This window comes from Oryzias latipes, chromosome 9, assembly GCF_053564925.1.
Source record: "Oryzias latipes strain Hd-rR chromosome 9, Olatipes_Hd-rR_3.1".
Classification (NCBI taxonomy): domain Eukaryota; kingdom Metazoa; phylum Chordata; class Actinopteri; order Beloniformes; family Adrianichthyidae; genus Oryzias; species Oryzias latipes.
In genome coordinates, this window is record NC_136245.1 from 14,831,781 (window position 1) to 14,845,422 (window position 13,642).

Consider the following 13,642-nt stretch of genomic DNA (forward strand, 5'->3'; position numbering starts at 1 on the left):
GTGTGGCCCGTCCCTGCAGTGCACACAGTCAATCACATAGCAGGACCCCAGCCTAACAGCAGCCTGCGGAGGACAGCAAAGCAATAACAGAAGTCAAACCAGCATCTGTATTTCCTGAAAGGACTGTTCTTTTCACGGACACACCCAGCGTGTGATGTGCGTTCAAGAGCAAGCGCGTTTAGTGCTCTTGAACTCAAGTATAGCCCATGGTGTTCACACTGAACAAGCAGCAAAGGGCTCCTTCTTTTTCGACTGTTTACTAGCGCATGTCTCCCACTTACAGTTGACAGAGTCTCAGTGTGAAATGTCAAAGTGATTCAAATCTACTATATCTTGCTCCAGGCTTTTTCTTTCACAGCTCCATTCTAATACATGAAAGACTTGGTGTCATATAAATTCAGTTGGGCACAAACAGCAAGTATTAATTTCTCCTCCATGATCAATTTCCAGTTGGTTGGCACTTCAGTGAAATAAAGGGTATGCCATCCATGTGTTACTACCAAATCTGAGTCCCTGATTGGTCAACGGCCACATGTTTTGTACGTAGAGCCAGAAAACAGTCGTAAAAATATGTGTAGTGAGATTGCAAGAGTTTTAAATGCTTGTTTACATGTGTTTATAAAGACCTTTCATTGAAAGTGGGCGCTTGAATGCGTGTGGCCGAGGGTAGCGTGGACGTAGCTTCAGGGTTAATGAACTACAAACTGGGAGAAGCTTGTTTTGGGGACTTTCAGTGAAAAAGTCATGAAGTCTGGCTTCCAAAGGTGAAACTGTTGTTTGTTATGTTCTAAGTATGAGCTTTAAAATGAGATTTTGTGTATTTGGTCTGAACCAGGTCAGCTCCCCCAGCTATCAGTCTTGATGCAAACCAAGTTACTGGCCTTTGCTCCACGCTTGAAAACACAACTTTCTATATTGTTTTTTGGAATCAAACTAAAAAGCTCTAGTTGAGTCATTTTTTTCAAAAGCTACTTTTCTTAAGACGACAGCAAAAGCCTTCCAGAGGTTGTTTAGGGATTTGTTTGAGAAGAAGCAGCTCTGATTTCCAAAGACTAATGTGATCTATTTAGTGAACTTAATGTATGCAGTGAGGCAATACTGCCAAACTGCAGCTTTGATTCCGTCTGGGATTACCATCACCAAAGACACAGGCTCTCCTCGGGACTCCAAGATGCACTAAAGGAGAGTAGGCCCTAAGCAAGAGTCCTACTACAAACACACACATCTGCACACAGAAACTACACACATACATGGGTAAGATGAAAAGATAATGAATGCACTCCACAAACTTGGTGGTTCTTCATCTTTTGCAAATAATTAGCAAGGTTCAACACTAGATGGCACCACAGTTACATCTCAAATGACTTAATACTAGAAGATGTGAAAATCTGTTACCTGATTATTTGTATGACACAACATGATGACATACAATGCCATTTCTGCCCATTCATCTGCTGATAAAAAAATGGACATTTTGCTTGTCTTAAACCAACTCATGAGCAAACCGTCATCTACCAGAATGAAAAGAAAATCTAATAACATGGCTGAGTAACTGCTCAGTCTGCATGGCGTACTGTTGTGAGTTTGCATGAAAAGAAATGTACATAAATTACAGTTGAGGACCGGCACCTCTTCATTTTCTCTAAACCCTCTTCTGAAAATGGTGAAAAAGTGTTTTTTTACAAAAGTAAAAAAAGTGTTTGTTAATCCCTTCCACCTGATTGCAGTTTTCCAGGTAAGTCCTAAAACTTGGCACTCTATCAGTGAAAGGAAATTGGGCTTAGGATGTGCTGCCACTGTGCTCTGAGAGAGCCTTGAAGAGCGCCACAGGGAGAGATTTTAAAACTCAAAAGTTTGACGTTTACTGTTTGTACTTCCTCAGATGCTGCTCCACAGTCTTCTTTATAAAAATGTAATCTAATTTAAATTAAGACGCCATCATGTACAGTCATAAAACAAACTACACCCTCTGTAATTTATTTGACCAGTTAGAACATTACAAATGTATTTATTCCTTAACCCCTTAGTCTGGGGCCTTTTTTAGTTTGCTCTAATGACCTGATTAGTTAACTAACCATTTACCCACAGAATGGTATTTTTGGCAATGCTTGATGTCGATTTTTCAGTATATCCCTAGCTTCTTTTGTTCTTTTAATTCCCCCCAAAAGCTCCCTGAAACAGTATCAATATTTCAATTTTTTAAAATTAAAAAAATAAATATTTGGATCAAACTGTGTTTTTGATTTTTTAGCAAAGATCCAGTTTCTACATAATTAAATGAATAAATCCAAAACAAAGCACATAAGTCAAAATTATGTAAAAACAAAAAAAAAAAAAAACAGGAAAACCTCTAATGGACATAAAACATTCCACTGATTTTTTCCAAGGGTTATTGCAATTATATATCATAAGTTTTGTTTTGTTTATAGCATTCTAAACAAAAAAACCCAGATGCTGGAACCCAGAATGAAGACAGATTAGTGGCAGATAAGAAATACTTTATTTTTTCTCCATGGTTGGTTGTGGCTTTGGCTTGGCGGGGTCCGGACTAGACAGTGGCTTGTGGCGTGGTTGGAGGTGTTAACGCGGTTTACGTAGGCTGAGAGGTCTTCAGGTTTTCCGAGGCGGCTTGGAAGAAGGTCCACACTGACGTCACTCATGAAGTGGTTTTCCTGAGGCAGGAGAATAAGGTTAGAGCAGGAACAAGAGCAAGACAAGATGAACAAGAGCAAGACAAGATGAACAAGAGCAAGACAAGATGAACAAGAGCAAGACAAGATGAACAAGAGCAAGACAAGATGAACAAGAGCAAGACAAGATGAACAAGAGCAAGACAAGATGAACAAGAGCAAGACAAGATGAACAAGAGCAAGACAAGATGAACAAGAGCAAGACAAGATGAACAAGAGCAAGACAAGATGAACAAGAGCAAGACAAGATGAACAAGAGCAAGACAAGATGAACAAGAGCAAGACAAGATGAACAAGAGCAAGACAAGATGAACAAGAGCAAGACAAGATGAACAAGAGCAAGACAAGATGAACCATAGCATGGCAAGAGCAGGCTTAGTCACCATAAGGGGCAACGAACTGGTGTTGAATACTGGAGCTGGGTCTCCTTTTGAGCAGCAGAGGGTGATGAACTGAGTGACGACAGCTGGTGGCAATCAGGAGCAGAGCAGAGCTGCAGGGGGAGGAGTCTGACAGAGGCACCATGACATTTTGTAACCTTCAGGTACCAATTTGAATAAAAGCTGTACTAATGGGGGGTTGATGTCATTCCTACGTTATTGTAAACAGCCGATGTGATTGGCAAACCCACCGGCAAATGCAAAGACTACTACAGGTTAATGAGTCGCAGACCTGAGACCTGTCTTTAACTAATTGTCAACAAATATGACGTTTTTTAGAAAAATAAAGAAAAGCTTGTTTGCTACTCTGATCACTGTTTGTGTTGACCGAATGTCAGAAATGAGAGACTTCAGCAGTGAAAGGCAACTGCTGCTGCTGCACATCAATCTGCTGAGGGTCTCAAAGAATCCGTCAAATTCAAAGATTGTTTGATCAGATTTAAAAAGCTTTAAAAGTGTTAAAGAGAAATTCAAATTTAAAATTCTAAAAGCAGTCAGTTACTCTGAAATTTTCAAGAATTAGCTCAATTGAGCTAAGAGGATGGCATCCCATGGCATCTAAAAATGCCATTGGTCAAAAATGAAATTGTACAAAACAATTAAAAACAATGAATTAATTAATATTTAAATATTGAAATTAACATGCTTTTTCGAATTAAGTCTTTTTTGCACATTGCTTTTGTGTATGTTCCTATTTTTGTCAGACATGTTTTTTTATTTTATTTTCATTTTATTATTTATTTTTAAGTCGTGCATCTCTTTGTTGAAGTGTGAATTTTGTCTTTAAAAATAACTTATTATCTGCTCTGTTTTCTGGAATTTTATTTTGAAAACACACTATACTGAGTTTTGTGCACCTCAAGTTCTTAATCCAGCTGTTGTTTTGCTTCATTATTTGTGTTCAGTTTAATATACTTAGTGCCCTTTCGTTAGACAGCTTCTTACACTGTAAGACTTGAATCTTAAGTAAAAAAAAAAACGGTAAAATGGAAAAAAACTTTTAAAAAAGTCTTCTTTTCTGTCTGAAAAATAATCTTACCACGAAAGTTTTTCTTAGAGCAAAATAATGAAAAATATGTCTTAGTGACAAGATCATTTCTCTTAAAATAAGAATTGTTTGAAAAAACAATTTTTTAAATCCCATCAGGAGATTTTCTTTCTAATTTTGAAAATTGTTAACTTATTTTTAGGGGGACTAGTTTTACAGTGTATTTGTTTTTACTTTTTTGTCCAGAGGTAAAGCAAACTGAGAGCATCTTGACATGAGCATGTTTTCTTTTCTGGCACATATTGATTGGGTAAACCCAGTGCATATTTCTTTAAATATAAATATGTTTATATAAATATAAATATTTACATAAACATATATTTATATATATACATGCACGACGAGTAGGAGGGCCGCCGTGGTGGGCACAGAAGCCTGGTGCGCGAGCCCGGGTGGAGCCGCCACGGTTTCAGATCTTGTTGGTAGTAGAAAATATTCATCTGCCCCCCATTAACAACTATGCTTGTTAAGGTGCAGTATTCAGTTAAGAAAACTTAGAGGTATATTACACGAAAATAAACTTCATTTTTATAATTTCTTAGAAGTAGAGTTTTTAAGTTCTTGACAAAATGAAAAAGAAAAAAATGGTGAGGATAGAAAAAAACAGTAAAGTAGAGAAGGGGTAGAATGTACAGAAAACAGAAAAAGAAAAATCTTGAATTGATTAACTTTTTTGTTGCTTAAACTTTTTGCGTATTTTTTTTTACATATGTTTGTCTTGCATTTTATTTATATTTTTCTTTTCAATATTTCTTTCCCTGAAAATCTAAAGTTGATTTTCACATTGATTCTAATTCTTTTTTCACATTTTTTGTGAAAAAAGTTATTTTTTCCACAACCACATTTTGATGGCCAAAATGCAAAACCTCTTATCTGAAAAAATACAATTTTTCAGGAAACAAGAAAAATGTGTTTCAAATATTTCCGTCAATGCTGACATAGGAGGTTTATGCCTTCCGACCTTTATGTCATAAAAAAGGGCAGGATTTGTGGAGTTAACCTTGTTCCCTCCTCTAAATGTAAAAACCCTAGAAAATTGCAGATAGGAGGTATTGTATTTTGGCCATTTGTGTTTTGCCATATCATGAGGTGAGAAAAAATCTCTCCCCGAAATGTAACCATCGCATTACTGTAAAAAAAAAAAAAAAAAAAAAAAAAACTATGTGTCAACCATGAATGTGATGATTGTATAAACACGCCTTTCACTCTAAAAGGCCCATCAGGATTCAATCCGTCACAAGTGATCAAGTCTTCCCTAGCTTTGCAGCAGACAGCCTTCAACCATTGAACAACCTCAGGATGACAAACCTTACTTGCTGGGCGGGAAACTTGCAAAAGAAGCAGGAAGCACATATCAAGCCATCATGTTGAGGTGGAGTTTCAGGTGTGATTTCTCTTGTAAAAATGTAACATTTCTGCAATAACATTTTCAGGACAAGGTGAGCCAGCTATCACTTTAAAAAGTACTGTTAGCTGCGATAACTTATCCAATATCAGCAACTAATGAGGCAGAATGAGGAGCAGGGGCAAACAGACACTATCATTTCAGCCCCATGCGTTTCATGTGCAAGATAAGCTTTGTCAGAGGTCAGATACTTTCCAATTTCCAGCACTATTTCTGGCAGCGGCTGTCGATTTGATGGCAGCTTGGATTGCCAGCTGTGGTGAAAGAACAGCTGCAGAGCTTTTGGCTCACAGGGGAAATCTGTTTGGGCTGCATGGAGTTGAACTGCATAGCACTTTTTCTCCTGGTGAGAAGATTGCTCTCATGTTTTATTGAACGTTTCCCCTGGCACCTCTCATCCCAAACAATCTGATTCCACCAAGGTTCACCTCACGACCTGAATGTGCAACCAACAGAGTGTTGCAGTTCACTCATGCTGACCCTTAATCTACTACATCAGCTTTGTAGAACCTGAAGCATTGGTGCGTCATCCTCTACTATCCCCGTTGCTTGCTTGCTTGGTACTTAACTGTCCTTGCTCTTGAATAACCTGTCATCTTTCCCTTTTTTAACTCGTGGCAAGGCTAGACATTGTCTTGTCTTCTCCTGCTTTTTTACACCATTCAGGTACCAAGCTGCACATACTGAGTATGTACATGTCCTTTTGGGTAACATATTAAATATGGGTCAGAGCTTCCTAGCTTGCCAGCAGCAGCTGTCTGGTCTCCATGATTGACCTCTACAACTGTCACCCAAACTGTATTATTGTGGGGTTTTAATCCACTAAAGCAGTCATAGAGCCAAGTGATGCTGTCATATAAAACAAGCTCAGCTCCCCTATCATCTTGTCTTGAGAGACAAGATGATTTTTTTTTTTATCAGTTAACCTCCACACAGTTTCAAGAATCAGAACTGACTGGAAACTTCTCCACATAGAAGCGAGCAAGTTGGAGCATACAGATCAGTGTGTACACTGTTCCATGCAGCTTTTGGTGTCAAGGTAACCCTTGTGCTATCCTAGGCACTTTAACGTTGGGAGTTGGGTCATCTAGACCCACTAGACAGTGCGCTGAACCTTTTTTCTTCAATGATTTGTGAACCTCACTGGTGTCCATAATAATAATAATAATAATAATGGATTGGATTTATCTGCGCTTTTCAAGACACCCAAAGCGCTTACATTGTGTCCATTATTCATTCACTCCTCATTCATACTTGGTGATGGTAAGCTACGGTTGTAGCCACAGCTGCCCTGGGGCAGACTGACAGATTACATGGATTACATGAAATCTTTCCACCTTTATCCACCTTTGTCTTGGTAGGGAGAACACGTCATTGTAAGGGTGGGGTCATCTAAGATAGCACAAGGGTTAAAGGTAATACTTTGCTCACAATGTGTAATTATTTGGACAGATACCAAAAAAATGTTGTCTAACAAACTTGTGTGAGGATTGTGTAATCTAGTTGTGATTTTTCTCTTTTTTTTGTAATGTTCTGTTTTTGTTTTCCCTGCCAGTCACACCAAGTTTAGGTGGATAATCCACTGTTGTCTTAATTTTATTTAATGAACCTCAGTGTAAATATTCTCACTGGCTACTTTACTAGGTTCACCTTGCTAGTACCTGGTTGGACCCACTTTCGCCTTCAGAACTGCCTCAATCCTTGGTAGCATAGATTCAAAAATGTACTGGAAACATTCCTCAGAGAGTTTGGTCCATATTGACATGACAGCATCACACAGTTGCTGCAGATTTGCCGGCTGTACATTCATGATGCCTATCTCCTGTTCTACCACATCCCAAAGGTGCTCTAATGGGTTGTGCGCTGGTGACGGTGGAGGCCATTTGAGTTCAGTGAACTCATTGTCATGTTCAAGGAACCAGTCTGAGATTATTCCAGCTTTATGTCATGGTGTGTTATCCTGCTGGAAGAAGTCATCAGAAGATGGTGCACTCTGGTTATATAGGGACGGACATGGTCAGCAACAATACTCTGGTAGGCTGTGGTGTTGTAACCCCACTCAATTCATACTAAGGGGCCCAAATTATGCCAAAACCTTTCCCCCACACCAGTACATCACCTACTCCTTGATACAATGGAAGATGGATCCATGCTTTCACCTTTTTTCCCCATTCTAATGCCTGGTTTGAACTGCAGCAGATCATGTTGACCGTGTTTATATGCCTTAAAAGGCTGAGTTGCTGCCATGTGATGGTCTGATTAAAAATTTGTGTTAACTAGCAATTGGATGATAAAGTGGCCAGTGAGTGTGTCTGGTTTTCAGTTTTTTGTTACCCTTTTGTACTTCCTAGTTTTTGTCATGTTTAGGTAAATGTATTAAATGTTTACGTTTCTGCCACCAAACCTGTTTGTCTGCATTTTGTGTCCTTCATTCCCCAGTTCCTCACAAATTTTTTCACCTTACAGTTTTAATTATTAAAGATAACAGTGGGAAACTTAAACTGGGCTGACAGATAATTATGGGAAAACTAAAATTGATCCAAATAAATAAAAAAGAGGTGGTTTTTCAGTGAAATGTGTAATTTATTAGTACTTTTTCTGTCGGAGTAGAAGTCCATTGATTTGTTTTAATGTAAAACTTTTACAAAACCTCATAGGAACATTCTTCATCATTTTTTTTCAATGCTAGAATCAACTTTATCAGATCAGACAAAAACTCAATTTTTGCACATTTGCTCCATCTGGACTGTTTAAGCAGCTGTAAGACCACCAGAGGGGGTATGGGTTTCAACATTGGAATATTGTCTCAGCTGACTAATCTTCCACTTATACAAAACCCCAGCTTTGAGGAGAAACAAGACAACAATAAGGCAACTCCGAGCGAGTTCTCGAGATCTCGCTTGGATTCTACAACTTCAGATGGATCAGGATTGCCAGGAAAAAAATCTCACCAAACCTAGCCCAACTCTTGAACTCACAAGTTCGAAAAGGACAATTCAAAGATGCTCTAATCCGTTGTTATCTCACATATTTTTTTCTGGTTACATGCAAACATGGCTGTTTTTATTGATCAAACATGTGAGCTAATTTTTGTGCAAACTAGCTGCTGTCAGTGTTGAACCCTAAGCGCATGCTTGTCTGTGTGCATCCCAGCCTGTGCGGGCTAACCCTGCAGAGCCTCATCCATTCTGCTTGCTTTGGTGTGTCAGACTTCTTTGCTGTGGTGGTGGGATTACTCCAAGGATTAGCAGGATACTGGCAGCATCCGTCGATGAAACAGAAATGACGGTTCCCATCACGCACTCGTCTGCTTCTACCCTTTGCCACTCCTGGACCCAACTCAGCCCAAACAACAGATTACATGTGACAGTGAGGGAATGAACACATAGAGGAGTTTAGGCTAAACAACAATCCACTTGTGGAGAGCTGTCCCTCAAGGCACTTGAGTGAGATTGGGAGGCTGCTGGCAAAACTGACAGTGTAGCTCAAATACTACCATAACTTTGGTGTCAAACACAAAAAACTACAAAAGTTTATTGCAATGTTTGAAATGTAACACTGGTAAACTGTTGAGTCTCATGTATCCATAGGGAATGAATGAAATCAGGTTGCGAGGTGTGGCTGAACTATCACAGCTGCTATGTTTGCATGAGTTTTTGCTTTGCATTTTGTGTGTCTGGACCTTTGATGTTTACAATATTCCAAAGCTGTAAAGGAGCGTTATGCAGGCATAAAAAAAATCTTGCTCACACCATTAAATTAAATATATGCATCAAAGGCTAAAGTATTGCTTTAGAGCAATAAATTAAAGGGCTTTGCTAGCATTCTGGGCTGGACAGTTCACACCAATTTTTAGGTCTATTAAAGGAAACAAAACTAGTTTAAAGAACCAATTTGACAGTCTTCGCACAGCGACTGTAGCTTTAATGCAACGTTTAAAATTAACTTTAGGTGTGTGCACTTTTACTGATCGCTTTTGCTTTAGAATGCAGTTTTCTGCTGTATTTAGCCTCTAAACTCCTCTCTTAACTTTGTTCTCACTGTGCATTTATTGTTTGTTTTTTAATTATTATTTAATAAAAAATGCAACAAGAGTTTCTGCCAAAATTCTGCGGGAAAATCTAGTGCAACAATAAATAATCAAAAACATTTTGCATGTAAAATAAATGCAATGTGTTAGAAATCACCTTGATGCCAGTTCTCTTGCGTTTTATTATTAAATGTGAACTAATCTTAGATTTATGCAGTAAGCGTAAAAAAAATGTATGAACTACAAATACAAAATGAGTCTAATGTTATTTACACTGCTAACTTTCAGGAAAGAAACCATGAAAGTTGATTCTTGATTAAAGTTTGAGAGCAGCAATCACGGCAACTTAGAGATTATACAGTTTATCCCGTGTTTACATTGGTGCTGATGCTCCTGGAAAGCATGTTAAACTTTCTTCATTCCAAGACTTCCAATTATTGGGTTGTGCTGCTTTTCAAAAAAAAGAAGAGAAAGCTGAGTTTTTCTCAGGCGGCTCTTGGTCTGTTTCTAATTTTTTCTAGTTCTCAAAGAAAATTAAAAAAATAAAAGCAGATCTGATGGACAATTTTTGTACTAGAAAATGTTTGAATCAGTCTATCTGAGCTCATGACCGTGATGGTCGCGTGCACAGCCACACTGGAGTCACGGTTGGGGAGAATTCAGTTTCATATTTCACGACATTAGGCATTATAATTTCTCTTTATATTAAATAACAAGTTTGTTCAGTGTGACACAGTGTACACATTTAGTTTGTTAGTTCAAGCAGCAAATAATTTGTGTCTTACTTTTTCTTCCAGTTAAAAGAAAAATAAGGAAAATGAATCAAGATTTATTTGTGTAACAGAAAAATGAAGATGAAAAAAGTCTGTCATTTTGGCTCTGGGCTGATGACGTCTTGGGATGAAATTGGACCATAGATGTTTAAACCCCAGAGCCCCTAGACACTGATGGTGGTTAAAGGCCAGACCATTCCACAGCATTGGTCCAGGTAGAGAATGGGTGGAGGAGGGCCAGTGAACTATGTTGAATGCAGAGAGAGACAACCATTCATGAATTTCAAGGCAAAAATATGGATGTGAATGGCTGACAAGAAAAGCAGACCAATTAGCTATTGGTTCAAAGTGAAGGCTTCATTCGTATTGTGTGTAGTGATGCAACAACCCAGCGTACCTGTACAGCTACAGACACACCAGGCATATAATTGTTCAAAAACGCACTAATGAATGCAATACTTGAATGTAAGTATTGGTGTTCACTGGACAAGCAGGGAGGAGCTTCTTCTTTTTCCACTGTTCTCTAGCTCAGTTGTATGAGACTTGGCATATTAATAAATATTGCTTGAAAGGGAGTGGAAGGAAGCGAATTTATATAATCCCACCCCGTTATACTGTAACCATTTTATTACATGATTTATCAATATCCGGTTCCTAGCTTTTATCAGACAGAATTAAGAATCGTAGAGTATCAATAAAGCACATGATAAAGATTAATTACTTAATTATTATGTAAAAATAACTATTTCAGAAATCAAAATTGCAAATTCAAATCAGTTATCTAGAATATATGCAGATTGTTACTTATAAAAGTCATTCATATGATTAAAATATAATACTATTATTCACTACTAATACTACTATTTTTCACTTCTATATTCTAACAGATTATGAAAGACTTGGTGTCATATATTTTCAGATAGGCACAAACTGTAACTATTAATTTATCCTCTATGATCAGATTTCAAATTGGCACTTTAGTGAGTTAAAAGGGACGTCATCCATATGACAAAACCAAATCCCTTTCCCTGATTTTGACCTTGTTTAACTTGGAATGTGCGTTTTTTAGGTAGAGCCTGAAAGCAGTCATAGAAACTTGCTTAGCTGTGTATGAACGTGAGAGTTTTGAACACAGAAGCCTTAAATAGGAGTGGAAGTGGTCACTCATTGGCGAGGCGGTATGAATGTAGTTTAAGTGAGGTAGATCTTCCTTATTAAAATGGCACCAAAGCTTCACTGCATGTGTAGCTGGACTTACGTGATTGGGCTCAAAGAAGTGGTGGTCTGTTTTTAGGAGACAATAGAAAGTGTATGTGATCCTGTAACATAATGGAGGGAGTGGACTTTCTATTCTATTGTAACCAGCTACTCAGATCTATCTACTTAACTGATCTGTGTTTTACTTGCCTGATTACTGATAAAGTTTTAGCAAAGTTAGTTTAAGTTGTTTCTGTTTGAAGTCCCAGTCTTCTACTCCGTTTGCTTGAATTTATTTTTTGGATCTTTAATATTTTTCTCGGCATCTAATACATTTTCTATTAGGAACTGGGCACTCTGGTGTCCTCAAACGCTCGGTCATTTATAACAGCTTTAAGAAACTGCATGCAACAGTCAGAGGTTAGCGAGTGATTAATCTTGTTTTTTTGAAAGGGCAATAAAATCCATTTTAGGCCTTATTGAGCAAAAATTAATTTGGAAGGTGACCAGCAAACTTTTACAACTTGTAGAGTAGTAATATTGTTGACTTTACTTTGTGTTAAAAACTAGGGACTCAAGCTGTATGGAGACTTTTCTAAAGCTAAACAAATGATTAAAAAATATATGTAGAAACAAGAAAAAAATACTTAGAAAAATAGACAAACATAATTTTTAAGACGTAAATATATGATGGATAACACATTCTGATAATTGTCAACTATTTGCTGCAGAAATAAGTTATGCTAATTTCTCTATAAGCTGTTTTTTCTATCGTTTTAATTTATTTTAGCATTAGATTCAGTTTCCTTCCGTTTCAGAGCTGAAGATCAGTCATCAATCTTTTACACTTGAACCCAAAGTCACATATCTTACTTTTAATTCTACGTTTCATAAGCAGCAAAGTTATGGATCATTTTTAGCTCTCTATGTCTTTGAGCTGCCTGGGAAAATGACAAAGGGAACATGAATGCGTTTATTGAAGACCGTATGTGTGTGTAAATGCACCTCAGCACAAGTTACCTCTATCTGTCAAACAGAAGGATGATGTACACTGAAAACACATTCTCTTCCTTCTGGCACTCACATCTATCACCAGTTTATGGCCACCCTCCCCATGCTGGCACACTTCTGCTGCGACATCCATCTATGTCATCGTCTTGACTCGAATATCCAGAGGCATGTCTTGTTTCTCTGCCCTTAAGAGTATTCAGGCCATATTCTTGATGGGCTTTGCCACATGGCTTCTCTGCAGCTGGAAGCCACTCTGGATGCTCCCCAAAGGTATGCAAAACGGACAGACTTTTCTCTTTACTTCTAAGTTCCATGATGGTTGAATGCTTGACATTTCTAAGCCCTATGACAAACAAAAAATAATCAGTTTTATTTTTAATTATTTGGAGCATTATTCATCTTCGCAGGTGCAAGGTTATTTTGGTAAACTTTTTTATTTTGCAGCAAAACTCAACTGGATGAGTGGAGAGATACAGTACGGCTCTACTGCTTCTACTGTTTTAGTGCCAGTTTTGGGTTTAACGTCTCTTCAGCCTTTTTTAATTGGAACAGGTAAATAGAAGAGGATTTGAAAGATTCCACAGCAGTTCAACACGGAAGTAACTAAAGCATGCAAAGGCTGCTGCTTATCACAGTGCTGCAGTGATGGGAGGAGCTCAAAGAGGCTCACAGCAGTAGCTTGTGGTAACATCCTCCACTCTCCAGATACTGTGAGTTTTGGTTACAAGCCCTGAGTGTTGACATGTTAGTTTATCCTCTTTATTATTTGATAAATTATTATTTATTTAATTTGATTTAATTTGCCTCAGCTCAGCTCAAGATGCACCAAGAAGAGTTTAAAAACGTAACTTTTGTTGGAGGAAAATGAGTCAAGGTCTTCCACTGAGATGTTATTATTATTACATGCCTCTTGCTTTTGAACTGTGTGTGACAGTCACAGTCTTTCCTCCTGCTGATAATATGCTCCCCAATCCTAAAAGATGCATGTCACTGTAGTCTGACACATCGTCGTTCATGTTGCTCCTGAATTTAATCCTGCTGTTCCCCT

General features: G+C 37.9%; 1 long non-coding RNA gene across 1 annotated transcript; it reads left to right on the forward strand.

Annotated features, from left to right (window-relative positions):
* The first annotated feature begins 1,553 nt into the window (after window positions 1–1,553).
* On the forward strand, window positions 1,554–2,347 carry LOC144994653 (uncharacterized). Its single transcript, XR_013658255.1, has 2 exons — window positions 1,554–2,004; window positions 2,257–2,347. It is a non-coding gene; the product is annotated as an uncharacterized LOC144994653 (long non-coding RNA).
* Window positions 2,348–13,642: the final 11,295 nt, after the last annotated feature.